Source organism: Sorex fumeus, unplaced genomic scaffold, assembly GCF_029834395.1.
Source record: "Sorex fumeus unplaced genomic scaffold, SorFum_2.1 ptg000073l, whole genome shotgun sequence".
Taxonomy (NCBI): domain Eukaryota; kingdom Metazoa; phylum Chordata; class Mammalia; order Eulipotyphla; family Soricidae; genus Sorex; species Sorex fumeus.
Window position 1 is genome coordinate 15971919 of NW_026606130.1, and position 12895 is coordinate 15984813.

General features: G+C 42.2%; 1 pseudogene; it reads right to left on the minus strand.

Moving 5' to 3' along the window:
* Positions 1-11932: 11932 nt before the first annotated feature.
* Positions 11933-12012, minus strand: LOC130038242 (uncharacterized; annotated as a pseudogene).
* Positions 12013-12895: the final 883 nt, after the last annotated feature.

Sequence of the window (12895 nt, forward strand, 5' to 3'; positions counted from 1 at the left end):
GTAGCAACCTGCTAAGGTGACCTGGGCCTGGTCCAGGTCCCGTGGGAAAGGGAGGTTCGCGACCTTTGGATCTATGCCTCCGGCGCCCCCTTTTTCTTATCCTGCTTTGTGTGCTTCTGTGGCACTTTGGTATGTGGCTCTTCTGCATCCCGGATGGAGCTTATAATGGTTGCCTGCCAATTTTACTTATAAGTTAGGTATTTAGAATTAATACTTTAGAAGCTTTGTAGTTATAGTGTGCTTTTAATCATTGTGAAATCTGTAGGAAACTAAGGAGATGTTAGGTTCGACAAAGGTCAGGAGTCATAGTGAAACCAAACAATAACAGGAGCCAGAAAAACCGCCAAATATTGTGGCTAAAACAATTAGATTCTTAGCATACAGTACAGCCCTTAATTTCAAGCAAGGGTGCCTAACATAAAAGAAAAACAATAAGTTACCGTATGAGAGAATGAGGGACATTGTGAAACCTTTATCCCCCCATACAAAAACTGATTCAAGCACATACATCCTGGAGTTTATTAACAGAAAAACAAAGTGTTGCAAACCAATATATGGGAAGGTCCGAGACCCTTCCTGGATTGTGATGTGTGGTTAAGACCCTGTCAGATGAAAACAAAAGTTGCTGAAGAAAAACAATGATAAAGAACTCTGTAGAAAGGGGAACCATGGTTAGACATTAAATCCTGTGTAATCACTGTAAAGAATTCATAGGTAAATGTTTTGTCCTAATTTAAAGCAGGAAGTGTATTAAGAAAGTGTTTTTGTCCCTCGATATTTTTTGGAATATGGGCTGGAGCGATAGCACAGCGGGTAGGGCGTTCGCCTTACAAGCGGCCAACATGGCCGACCCGAGTTCGATTCCTCCGCCCCTCTCGGAGAGCCCGGCAAGCTACCGAGAGTATTCGATATGCCAGACACAGTAACAACCAAGTCTCCAATGGAGACGTTACTGGGACCGCTCGAGCAAATCGACGATCAACGGGAGGGCCATGTTCTGAGAAGGGTTCTGAGAAGGGTCACCAATAAGTAACCACGATATGATGTAATGTCCGATTGTATTCTGGCCCTTTGTTCTATGATTTTGCCTTGACTGTATAAAAAAGGAACTCTGTGCTCAGTAAAATCGCAGCAGCACTCAACCTCACTTGTGTTGGTGTCTGTCTGTCATCGCCGAATCTCCTGCTTTCCTGTAAACCTTCTCCCACGTTCCCTCAGCCTGGTGGTTCCCGACCGAGCCAGTCTGCGGCAATTTTTGCCTCTCCGGGATATATTCCCAGAAATGATATTGCTGGGTCAAATGGGAGCTCAATTTCTAATATTTTGAGAAGCAACCGTACTATTTTCCAAAAGTCTAAATGAGTCAGCAATCTCACCAGCAATGTAGGAGGGTCCCTTTCTCCAGACATCCACGCCAACAGTGGTTGCTTTTGTTCTTTGGATGTGTACCAGTCTCTGTGGTGTGAGGTGGTATCTATGGTGGTATGTGGTATTTGAGGTGGTATCTATGCATGAAACGCCCATCCCTTCACCAGTGCCCTTTTTCTAACACACACACAAAAAAACAGTATAGCCCCCATCCCACACCCTCCCCTACCTGTGGGGCAGATGATTTCCACATTACTGTCTCTCTCTACTTTGATGACACTCAATATTTCGACACCAGACACACCATTATTATTTGGGATTTTACCACAATACTCAGATCTGCCAAAAAGACAACTCGAGCAGGCCCAGTAACGTCTCCATTGGAGACTTTGTTGTTACTGTGTTTGGCATATCAAATACTCTCGGTAGCTTGCCGGGCTCTCCGAGAGGGGCCAGTAGACATTTTTTCTATTGCTTATTATGAATAACATATGATGTCATATGGCCGCAATAGTGGCCGCATGATTTTGGAATTCTGAAATTTTCACAATTAAATCTGGAGGGATTTCTACCAAAGAGTGCTGGATTCCGAGATTTGTTCCTGAGTCTCTGGTACCACGGCCATTAAGCAGCTTTATCAGGAGCCAGAGAGGCCGTTCGTGGGCAGTGACTCGGGGTCTCCTTGGGGAGGGGAGGAAAGGGCCGGCTGCACCCCCATCCCATGAGGTCCCAAATGTCTCATCACTTATGGCCCAAACATGACTGTCCAAAGGCCTCTGGGGGGTGGCGGCCACCGAGCTGCCAAGGGGGAGCAGGCAGAGGCACTCTTTCCCACCCTAGGGTGGCCCGGCAAGAGTAACCTACTGTAGGGTCTGGACGCGTTTCTGCCAAAAGCCACTGGGTTCCGGGATTTGTTTCTGAGTATCTGGAATAATGGCCATTAAGCTGTTTTATTAGGAACTAGAGAGACCTTGCCTCCAAATATATATCTGAGCTGGAGGTGGTTTGCGGGTGTGTTTCCCACATACCTAATTTTTGGCATTTTAATTTTTTTTATAATTTATTTATTTATTGAATCACTGTGGGAAAAGTTACAGAGCTTTCAGGTTTAGGTCTCAGTCATGCAAACATCAAACACATTTCCCTTTACCAATACTTATTTTTTAATGAGAACCCCAATAGAACCCCACGTCCCACCCCTCCCAATTCCTGTGAGGCAGATGAGTTCTAGTTTACACACTATCTACTTTGACTAGATTCATTGTTTTGATAAAAGATGCACCATTATTATTTAGAGTTTACGACCCCCCCCCAAATCAGACATGCTGAAAAAGCGTTGTGAAATGATTTGCTTTCTACAGATGGGTTTAAGAATTAAATGATGTTGCGTGGCCGCGATAGCGGCCCCGCAGTTTTGGATTTCTGCTATTTTACTTATTAACCCTGGAAGTATTTCTATTAAAAGTTAGATAGTTAAGAGATTGGTTTTTGTGCTCTGGAGTCGTGGCCGTGCCAGAGAGTTGCTCGTGGGGGGCAACTGGTGACCTCGGTAGGGCGTGAAGGACGGACCAGAACGCCCCCCTTTCCATGAGGTCCCTGCCACCCCTGACCCCCAGCTCAAACCTGCTGTCCACAAGGCTCCCGTGTGGCCGCCATCTTTCTTTCCAGAGAGGAGAGGGCTAATGGGGCAACACCCTTTCCCCTCCGGGCAGGCATGATGGCGCGGTTTAACACATAGTCCATTCGCTTTTCTGCTCCAAGCTGCTGGTTTTGTGCGTTAAGTCCTTGTGCTTCTGGGGCCGTGACCATGCCAGAGAGCCGCTCGTGGGGGGCAACTGTTGACCTTGGTAGGGCGTGAAGGACAGACCAGAACGCCCCCCTTCCCATGAGTTCCCTGCCACCCCCGACCCCCGGATCAAACCTGCTGTCCACAAGGCTCCCGTGCGGCTGCCATCTTTCTTTCCAGAGAGGAGAGGGCGAATGGGGCAACACCCTTTCCCTCCAGGCAGGCATGATGGCGCGGTTTAACACATAATCCATTCGCTTTTCTGCTCCAAGCTGCTGGTTTTGTGCGTTAAGTCCTTGTGCTTCTGGGGCCGTGGCCGTGCCGGAGAGCCGCTCGTGGGGGGCAACTGTTGACCTCGGTAGGGCGTGAAGGACGGACCGGAATGCCCCCCTTCCCATGAGGTCCCTGCTGCCCCCGACCCCTGGCTCACACCTGCTGTCCACAAGGCTCCCGTGCGGCCGCCATCTTTCTTTCTAGGGAGGAGAGGGAGAATGGGGCAACACACTTTCCCCTCCGGGCATTACCTTTTAATTTCTTGGTAAACTTGGTCAGTAATTTTTGGAGTCTGGCCAAATTCTCAGCAGCAATATTGGGGTATCTGGAAGTCTGAAGGCACCATCAGGCTGCTAATCCACTTGCCTCAAGGTACAGATTGACCTGCTGGCGGCACCATACCCCAGTTAAGTATCATTTGACTTTGCATCTACAGTTGACTATGATCCCTCTGACTGTGTATATGTATTTCCAACTCTGTCTGTCCTTGTATAGACACTAGTCATCTGATGTACAGCCACACTAATTCAGTTTAACGCCATCTTACCCTGATATTATCTACAAAAGACTCACTTCCAAATTAAGTCGCATACATAGGTACCAGATGCTAGTGAATCAACACTTTTAATATAGTGAGAGCGGGAGTCACAAAATTCAATCTGTTATAAGGATATCATTGTCACTCTCATTGCCCTCCCTTTGTTCGTCGATTTGCTCCAATGGGCCCAGTAACGTCTCCATTGTGACACTTGTTATTGTGTTTGGCATATTGAATATGTCCCGGGTAGCTTGCTAGGCTTTTCCTTGCAGGCGAAATACTCTCAGTAGCTTACCAGGATCTCAAGAAGGGCAGAGGAATTTAACCTGGGTCGGCAGGGTTGATCACATGCAAGGCAAATGCCCTACCCACTGTGCTATCAATCCAGCCCAAGGATATCATTACAGAAATAATAATTATATAACATGCAACATTACAGAAATAATACCCCATTACAATTTCTATGGAACAAGAGTTCCAATACAAGTCACAGTTAATAGAACATGTTGCCAGGCTGAAATCTAGTGCTGTGGCTCTCTATGTTATGTCCAGACCTCATTTTCTTGCTTTCCCATCCCTCCATTATCCTCCTTCCTTGGCATTTTTGTTTCTGTAGTCCAAAGTCAATATTTTATTGTATGCCTGAAACCCTGTAAACAGCTTTATAAATTTCACTGTCTAAATTATAAATATATGTATATATGCACTAAGACTTAGAAAAATTGATATTTACATTGAGTAATCTCTGTATATTTGTCACTTACATAACTATAAAGCTTAAGAAAATTTCTCTCTCTAGTTAGTTCTATCAAATGTTCAAAGATGACAGATTACCTCTACTCAAGAGCTTTCAAGAAAACTGAAGGGATGAAAATTTTTAAATTTTCATATTTTATGAATCCAACACTATCCTACCATAATAGACAAGGACTATAAAATACTAAAAATTTAAAGATCAATGTCCTTAATGGACATAGATGTAACAGTATTCAACATAATTTTAATGGACGAATGTGTGTTCACAAAATGAATGAACGGTGTGAGCTCTCTCCTGCAATGTGTGTTTGGTGGCCATGAGCCACTTCTCAATCCAGGCCAGCAGTCACTGCCAACAGACGCATGAAGGAGGGAACAAGGCCACCAGACTGGCTTGTGATCAGTCACAGTTTGTTCCAAACTTGTCTCCTTCTGCCTCCTTCCACTCTCACCCACTCTCATATTCCTCCTGTCCCTCATGCTACTATTACCGTGCCCAAACTCACAGCCTTCGTTTAGAACCTTCCACCCAAATGTCGGGGGAGCAACTACGCCAGCCACACATGCTAGGGGGAAAGGAAGCTCAGATAAAGAAGGGAGCAATAAATAAAGGGTGTTGGGAGGATCCTCCCAGGATGGGAGAAGCATGCTGAAAGTAGACTATAGACCAAACATGATTGCCACTCAATGACTCTTTTGCAAACCACAACGCCCCAAAAGAGAGAGAGAACAGAGGGGAATGCCCTGCCACAGAGGCGGGGTGGAATGGGAGGGATGGGGAGTGGGAGGGATACTGGCATCATTGGTGGTGGGAAATGGGCACTGGTGGAGGGATGGGTATTCGATTATTGTAGTCTGCCCCCGCGCCTGGCTGTTCCTCACTGGGGCCCGTTGGAAGGGAGGGGGTTGAGCTTTCCTCCCCGCCCCGACCAGGGCTCCGGCAGCCGAAGACCTCCAGGACCAGCCACCACCATGCTGAGACCAGTCTCCGCACACATGAAGGTACTGGCAGAGGGACAAAGCCACGCAGGTTCTGGGGCCGAGATCTCCCAGCCTGCTCGGATTGGAGTCGAGCATCCTCCACCCAGATCCTCCAAATTCCAGTAGGCGGGGGTCACACCCACCACCTGGCCCCCTGGCGCCGTGTAATCCCATCAACAGCTAAGACTCAGAGACTATAAAATCCAGCTCCTGGAACCACGCGGCCGCAGGCCGCTTGACATCTTATCAGGACATCTTTTTATGACATCTTATTATCTCATTCCTACTTTGGACAAACTTGCAGGCTATCAAATGTAGCCTGCCCACAGGGCAGAGTCTGGCAAACTCACTGTGGCGTACCAAATATGCCAAATACCAGTAACAATGATGGGTCTCATTCTCCTAAAGAGCCTTGAATATAATCTCAGGGTTAGGATGAAAGAGACGTTACTGGGGCCTGCTCGAGGCAATCGACGAATAACAGGATGATGAAATGAAAATGAAAAATGAAATGTATAGTTGAAAACCAAGCACAAAATTTGTAAGTCTACAACTGTACCTCATGGTGTCTCACTAATATTTTTTTTAAAAAAACCGTGAAGGATTCTACTTAAAAATAAGTATAACCATCTTGAATAAACTTTCTGGTATGCACAATATTTAGCAAAAAGTTAAAGACTGGACAAAATGTATATTTTAAATGTATTTTTAAAAATGTCCGTATTCTTGTTTGGTATTTTCTCCACCTACTCAGTAAATGTCATTGTTAATGAAAAATGTATCAGTAATAGTTTGGGATATTCATTTTGTAGTTACTGCTATCCTTCAATAAATTTATTTTCATTACAGAAGATTAAATGTTCTCTCTTTGGTAAGCTCTTCTGAGCTAAGACAAAGATATACTGCTGTTAGTAGATCTGCTCAAGAGCTTGTTTTTCATCTATGGGCATATTTATCCTTCTCTTAGTCCATATACAATCATTTTATATTTACTTACTTCTTAATAATCTTTCTAGTCATTTTATTGACACAGTAAGACATATATTAATCTTATAAGGGTGGCTCTCCTGGCGACATCTCGCCATAGATCCCAGACTACAGTGCTTAGGCCAGATAGTCCTTCCTAGCCCTAGCAGGGTCCTTGTCCAGGTGTTTCTCTTTGGATCATGACAGAATTTCTCCATGGCCCATGGTCTTAACTTATAGTTGAGTATTATGGCAGTTGGTTTATCCCGTTATGATGCCAGGGTAACTTACAGCTTGCCCTGCGTCCATCCAGTCCCTTCGTTGGTACCCTGCTTTTGGGGTGCTACGAACTAAGGGAAACTGAGGCTTAAGTAGAGTAAATATGACAGATGCCCAGGAGTAAATGTTATTCAGAGTCAATTAACTCCAAGTTACAAAACCATAGCATTAACTGTCTTCCTGTGTCTATACCAAAAATGACATTGCTCTGAAGTAAACTATGCAAAGGACATAAGGGAAGGAGGAAAGCAATATTTCACTTACAAATACAAAGTTCTTAGAAGAATATGACCTTACAATTCATAGTGTCTGATTTGGGGATATAGTTGATTAACCAATAGGGAGGCAGAGCACAGAGGAGAAGGTAAAAATAAACAGAGACAATGGAATGCTATGCAGCTATTAGAAAAGATGAAGTCATGAAATTTGCATATAAGTGGATCAACATGGAAAGTATCATGTTAAGTGAAATGAGTCAGAAAGAGAGGGACAGACATAAAAAGATTGCACTCATTTGTGGAATATTGACTATATCATGGCATGTCGCCTACATCATGGGTAGCTTGCCAGGATTTACCATGCGGACGAAATACTCTCAGTAGCTTGCCAGGCTCTCTGAGAACGGTGGAGGAATCGAACCTGGCTTGGCTGGGCCAGCGGCTTGCAAGGCAAACACCCTACCGCTGTGCTATCGCTCCTATAAAAATATAAAAATAAATAAAAATATGCCCAAAACAGTAACAACAAATCTCACAATGGAGATGTTACTGGTGCCCGCTCGAGCTAATTGATGAACAATGGGAGGACAGTACTACAGTGATACAGATATAGGTACATAGATACAATGGAATAATATATACACTCAGTTATAGGAAAAGACATATTTCTGCTATTTCACATGAGTAGCTTCACATATAACAAAGTAGTAGGACCATGAATAATGCTAAGATGTGATAGATCATTTGCAGGCACAAGATCTCAGGTTTGATCCCTGGTAGCCCATGGCCCATAGAGCAACACAAGGTGACCCCCAAGCACTACTGAAGAGATTCTACCCCCAAAACACAAAACAAACTTAGGGTTACAAAGTCAAAAAAAAACTGACCCTTGGATTCTGACCAAAATTCATATTATCAGAAGGGGTCATTACAAGGTGAAGGCATTCTAGTGAACTGTGGTGGAGGGATATTAGTACTTTGTAGTGACATGTTATGTAACATACATTTGAAAAATGTGTGGAGCTGTACTCCCAAATATTTTACATCCATGTAAAGAAACTTCAATGTAAAATGTTATTAACAAAAAAGAAACAATGTGCTTAAAAGGTATTTCCTTTACTATGGACATTTTAAACATATAACATGGTGAAAATATGCAAATATTCTATTGTACAGAAATGTTGGATTAAGGATAAGGAGATAGTTCAAATGGCAGAGCACATGTCTGGCATGTGAAAAGTTCAGAATCTGATCATTAGCCCTGCATGGTACCCTCTAAGCACCACTGAGTGTAACCCTAGGGAAGCCCTGAGCACTCCCTTTTATAGTACCAAACTACACAACCCACACCACTAGATAACTACCGGGAGTAGTACCAGGCTCCTCAAGAACCACTCGGTGTGCCCCTCTAGGACATTTTTTATAAAATTAAACTGTTGGGTGATGGAAAAAGATGTGTAGTGAAGTGTGTCTATCTTTGACTCTTACATAAGACTGTTTTCTTTTTTGATTGACTGAGATTCTGTGATTTATTTCTATTAATATTGGTTTATAATGCACATAACTCCATAACCATAACCATGACACCCACCAAGGTCTCCAACTCTTCTTTCTTACATTGGGAGGCCCCCAATCTCAATTGTGTGGCTCAGTTCTCCCATTATGTTGCCTTTGGATTTTGCTGCTACTCTGAATGTAAGCTGTTTCTTTTAAAGTGCTTCTAATTTGTTTGTACTCTTTTTAATATAACCATAGATCCAAATTATACATATTTATTTGAGCCTTTTTATTAACTTATCAGTATATTACAATTTTCCATTAAAAGACATCTTCTATAACAGTTTTAAAGGGTTTCCTAATATTTTATTATATGACATATATCATGATTATTTAATATTGATGGAAATTCAGATTGCTTTCAACTTTGTTCTATTACAAATAGTATTTCCATAACCATCCAGAGTTAGCTTTTTTTTTGCTCTCATCCTAAATTATTGCATTAGGATAGAGCTCTAATTAGGAAAACCTTTATTGAAGATTTTTTCATATATATTATCAAACTTCCCTTCATAAAATTTAACCAATTTTTATGCTTGCACTTTTGTTTTTAGTCGTTCAATCAAGAAAATAACAATAGAACAAGAAAAATAAAATACATTAGAATTAGAAATAGGCAAAGTTCTTTATTTGCAAATGACATAAATTTATATATAGAAAATCTTCCAAAACTGTTTCATTTAGGAAATGAAGTCAGTAAGATGAGGGGAAGACATATACAACAAACCAATATATACCCCACAAAATATATTTATATACACTAATAATTATCTGAAAAAGCAATCACTTGATCACTTAACATCCCATTAATCATCGATTTGCTCGAGCAGGTGCCAGTAATATCTCAATTCGTCCCTGTTGCATGCTAGTATAGCCAAATGGCATCTGTTTGTTCTAGGAACATGAAGAGCCTCAACCAATCATTCAGGGTCTTACAAAGAAATCTGACCATCTCATAGGTGGGAAGCCTTTTAAAGTCCCGTGGAATCCAGTCGGTAATAGCTCTAGTACAGCAGTCATCTACAAATCGCATTACGTGTCCAGCCCATCTGATTTTTGACGCCTGATCAAAGGAGACAGCTTCCCTGATTCTTGGCCATCGAAGGAGGTTGGAACTCCGGATTCTTTCTCTCATTTGAGTGAAACGTGATACTCCAAGCATAGCTCTTTCAATTCCTCTTTGGGAGACCCGAATAGCGTTCTCATCCTGTTTTCGTAGGGTCCAGGTCTCTGAGGCATATGATAATGCAGGAAGAACAGTGGAATCAAAGAGATCTGCATGGCACTGGAGGTCCTTCGTCCTCTTAGCTATTTCTTCGATGCTCTTGTAGGCGTTGCAAGCCGTTCTCTTCCTCCTTGGCCAAGTCATTCGTCATGTTGACTTCTCGACCTAGGTACACATAACTGTTGCATTCGGATATGGTCATCCCATTGAGAGCGATTGGAACGTCAGGAATGAGACCATTTCTCATAAACATTTTCTTCGTCAGATTCAGCTGTAGTCTGACCATTCCAAACTCCACAGTCGAACTTGTGCTGCTCAGCTAATGTTTGTTGTTATTAGAACGCTGTCATCAGCAAAGCAGAGGTGGAATAGCTGCCGACCATCTATCTTCACTCCCATTCCTTTCCATTGCAGTCATAGCATTAAGTTCTTGAGGGTGGCACTGAAGAGCTTTGGTGAAATGGTATCACCCTGCCGAACTGCTCTCTTGACATCGATGATCACTTCTTTGTAGAATAGTGAGATCCTGGTAGTGAATCGACATTAAGTTTGAATGCCCTGATTGGCTAGGGATTCAATGACCACTTTCATCTCAACAGAATCAAAGGCCTTCCTTAAATCAATGAACGTTAGACAAAGCAGCATCTTGAACTCCTGAGAAACCTCAATGAGATTGGTTATTGTGTGGATATGGTCGATCATGCTGAATCCTTTGAGGAACCCGGCTTGCTCACATGATTGTCCTTCATTACCGTTCTGCTAATCCTATTCAGGATGACTCGTGTGAATAGCTTGTAGATGACAGACAGCAGGCAGATCGGGCGATAGCTGCCAATGCCGTGGATGTCTCAGGAAAGGTGTACACTTTGCATGCATTAAACCCAGGATGGGATCTCAGAAACTGAATATGATCCCCAGAAGACCACCACTGCTAATCTCTGAGTACAGTCAGAAATAAGCTCTCAGAACAGCCAGGTGTGTGACCCCACATTACCAAACAACCCATCACTCCAACAATAATAAAATTATTTATAACTACAATAAATCCCAACAAACAAAGCAAGTCCTGAGGCATCACAGCTCTAGATTGCAAGCACTACTACAAGTATCATAATGTCATAAAAACAGACATAGAGACAAATGCCATAGAATTGCCAGTTTAGAAATAAACATATATATCTATACACATATAGCCAACTAATATTTAACAAGTGATCAAAAATAGTCATTCAGAGGGTTTCTTCAATAAATGGTCCTGTGAAAATTGTATATTTGTATGCAAAAGAATTAAATTGTATGGAGATGTAAAGTTAAATTCTTAAAATTTCATACTATTGCAAACCAATGATAATGCAAAAATAAAGAATTTAAGAATGAAACTAGACATCTGTCTTAATCACTAAAAAATTAACTCAGGAGTTGTGGAAGATATATAAAAGGAGTAGATCATTGACCTTATATGCATGAGGCTCTGAGTTACAGCACTTCAAGGCTCCCAAGCTTCATTGAGTGTGGCTCTCAGGGCACACCACTCTGAAAAGGCCTGAGCAGCACAATGTAATTAGGCCTAGGCACCAATCCATTAAGTCTAAATCACACGGGACAGTTTTACCAGGAATTGACCTACAGGATGTAGGGTAGCACCAAGAAGGTCTCTATTTTAAAATTTAGTGCAAGGGTACTAAATTAGTATAGGGTTCAAGGTGCTTGTCTTGCATCCCTCCAACCGTCATTCAAATCTCTGACATTACCTTTGGTTTCCTGAGCACCATCAGGTGTGACAGTTGAACACAGAGCCAGAAAAGTGAGCATCATTGGATGAGGTTGACATCCCCCACACTATCCCACCTCTACCAAAGCTAATTAAAAATTTATCAGACTGAAATGAAAGATGTGAAATCATAAAATTCATAGAAGAAAACAGAGCAAAAGCTTTATAAGATGGGTCATGACAATGGTTTCTTCAGATACGAAACCTTGAGTACAAGTGGTAACAGAATAAAACTAAATGAATGATACTACATTAACACTACACTTGATCTTAGCCAAAAGGCCAAGAAACGATGCCTGGAGAGATAGCTCAGCTGGTAGGGTGTTTGCCTCACACTCAGCCGACTTGGGTTCCATTCATCCGTCCCTCTCAAAGAGCCTGACAAGCGACCGAGTATCCCGCCCACACGTCAAAGCCTAACAAGCTACCCGTGACGTATTTGATATTCCCAAAGCAGTAAAAACAAGTCTCACAATGGAGACATTACTGGTGCCCGCTCGAACAAATCAATGAGCAACAAGAGAACAGTGCTACAGTGCTACTGCATCAAACTAAAGGACTTCAATACAACAAAAGAAAAGGTAAAATGAGAAGGAACTATGTAGATCTGGATAAAATATTTGTGAGTCATATATTTTATATGGGGTTAATATCCAAAATATAAAAATGTCCTACAAGTCAACAGCAAGAAAATAATATAAAAACATAACCCTTTGTCTATAGCCATAATATTCACAGTTGCCAACACTTGGAATCAGCCTAAATGTTCATTGACAGATATTTGGATAAAAATGGTTGCTGTTGTTTTTGTTGTGTACTCAGCTTAATACTTCTCTGCCATTAAGAGATAAAGCTGTGGCTTTTGTGACAAGATGGATGGAGCTTGATATAATTATACTAAATGAAATAAGTGAAAAACAGTTATTGGATAATTTTGCTCACATTTGGAATATAAATAACTAAAGCAAAGGAACTGGGATAAAGACTTGGGGAATAATAAAACTAATTTCTAGACTCAGTTAAATCTCTGGAGGTTTCTGGAGGGAAAGAGATAGGGGGATGAAAAAGGAGGGGTTATCTTTTGCTTGGGGGCCACACCCAGTTATGTTTAAGACTTACTCCTGACTCTGCATTCAGAAATTACTTCTGACAGTGCTTGGCGGACCATATGGGGTAC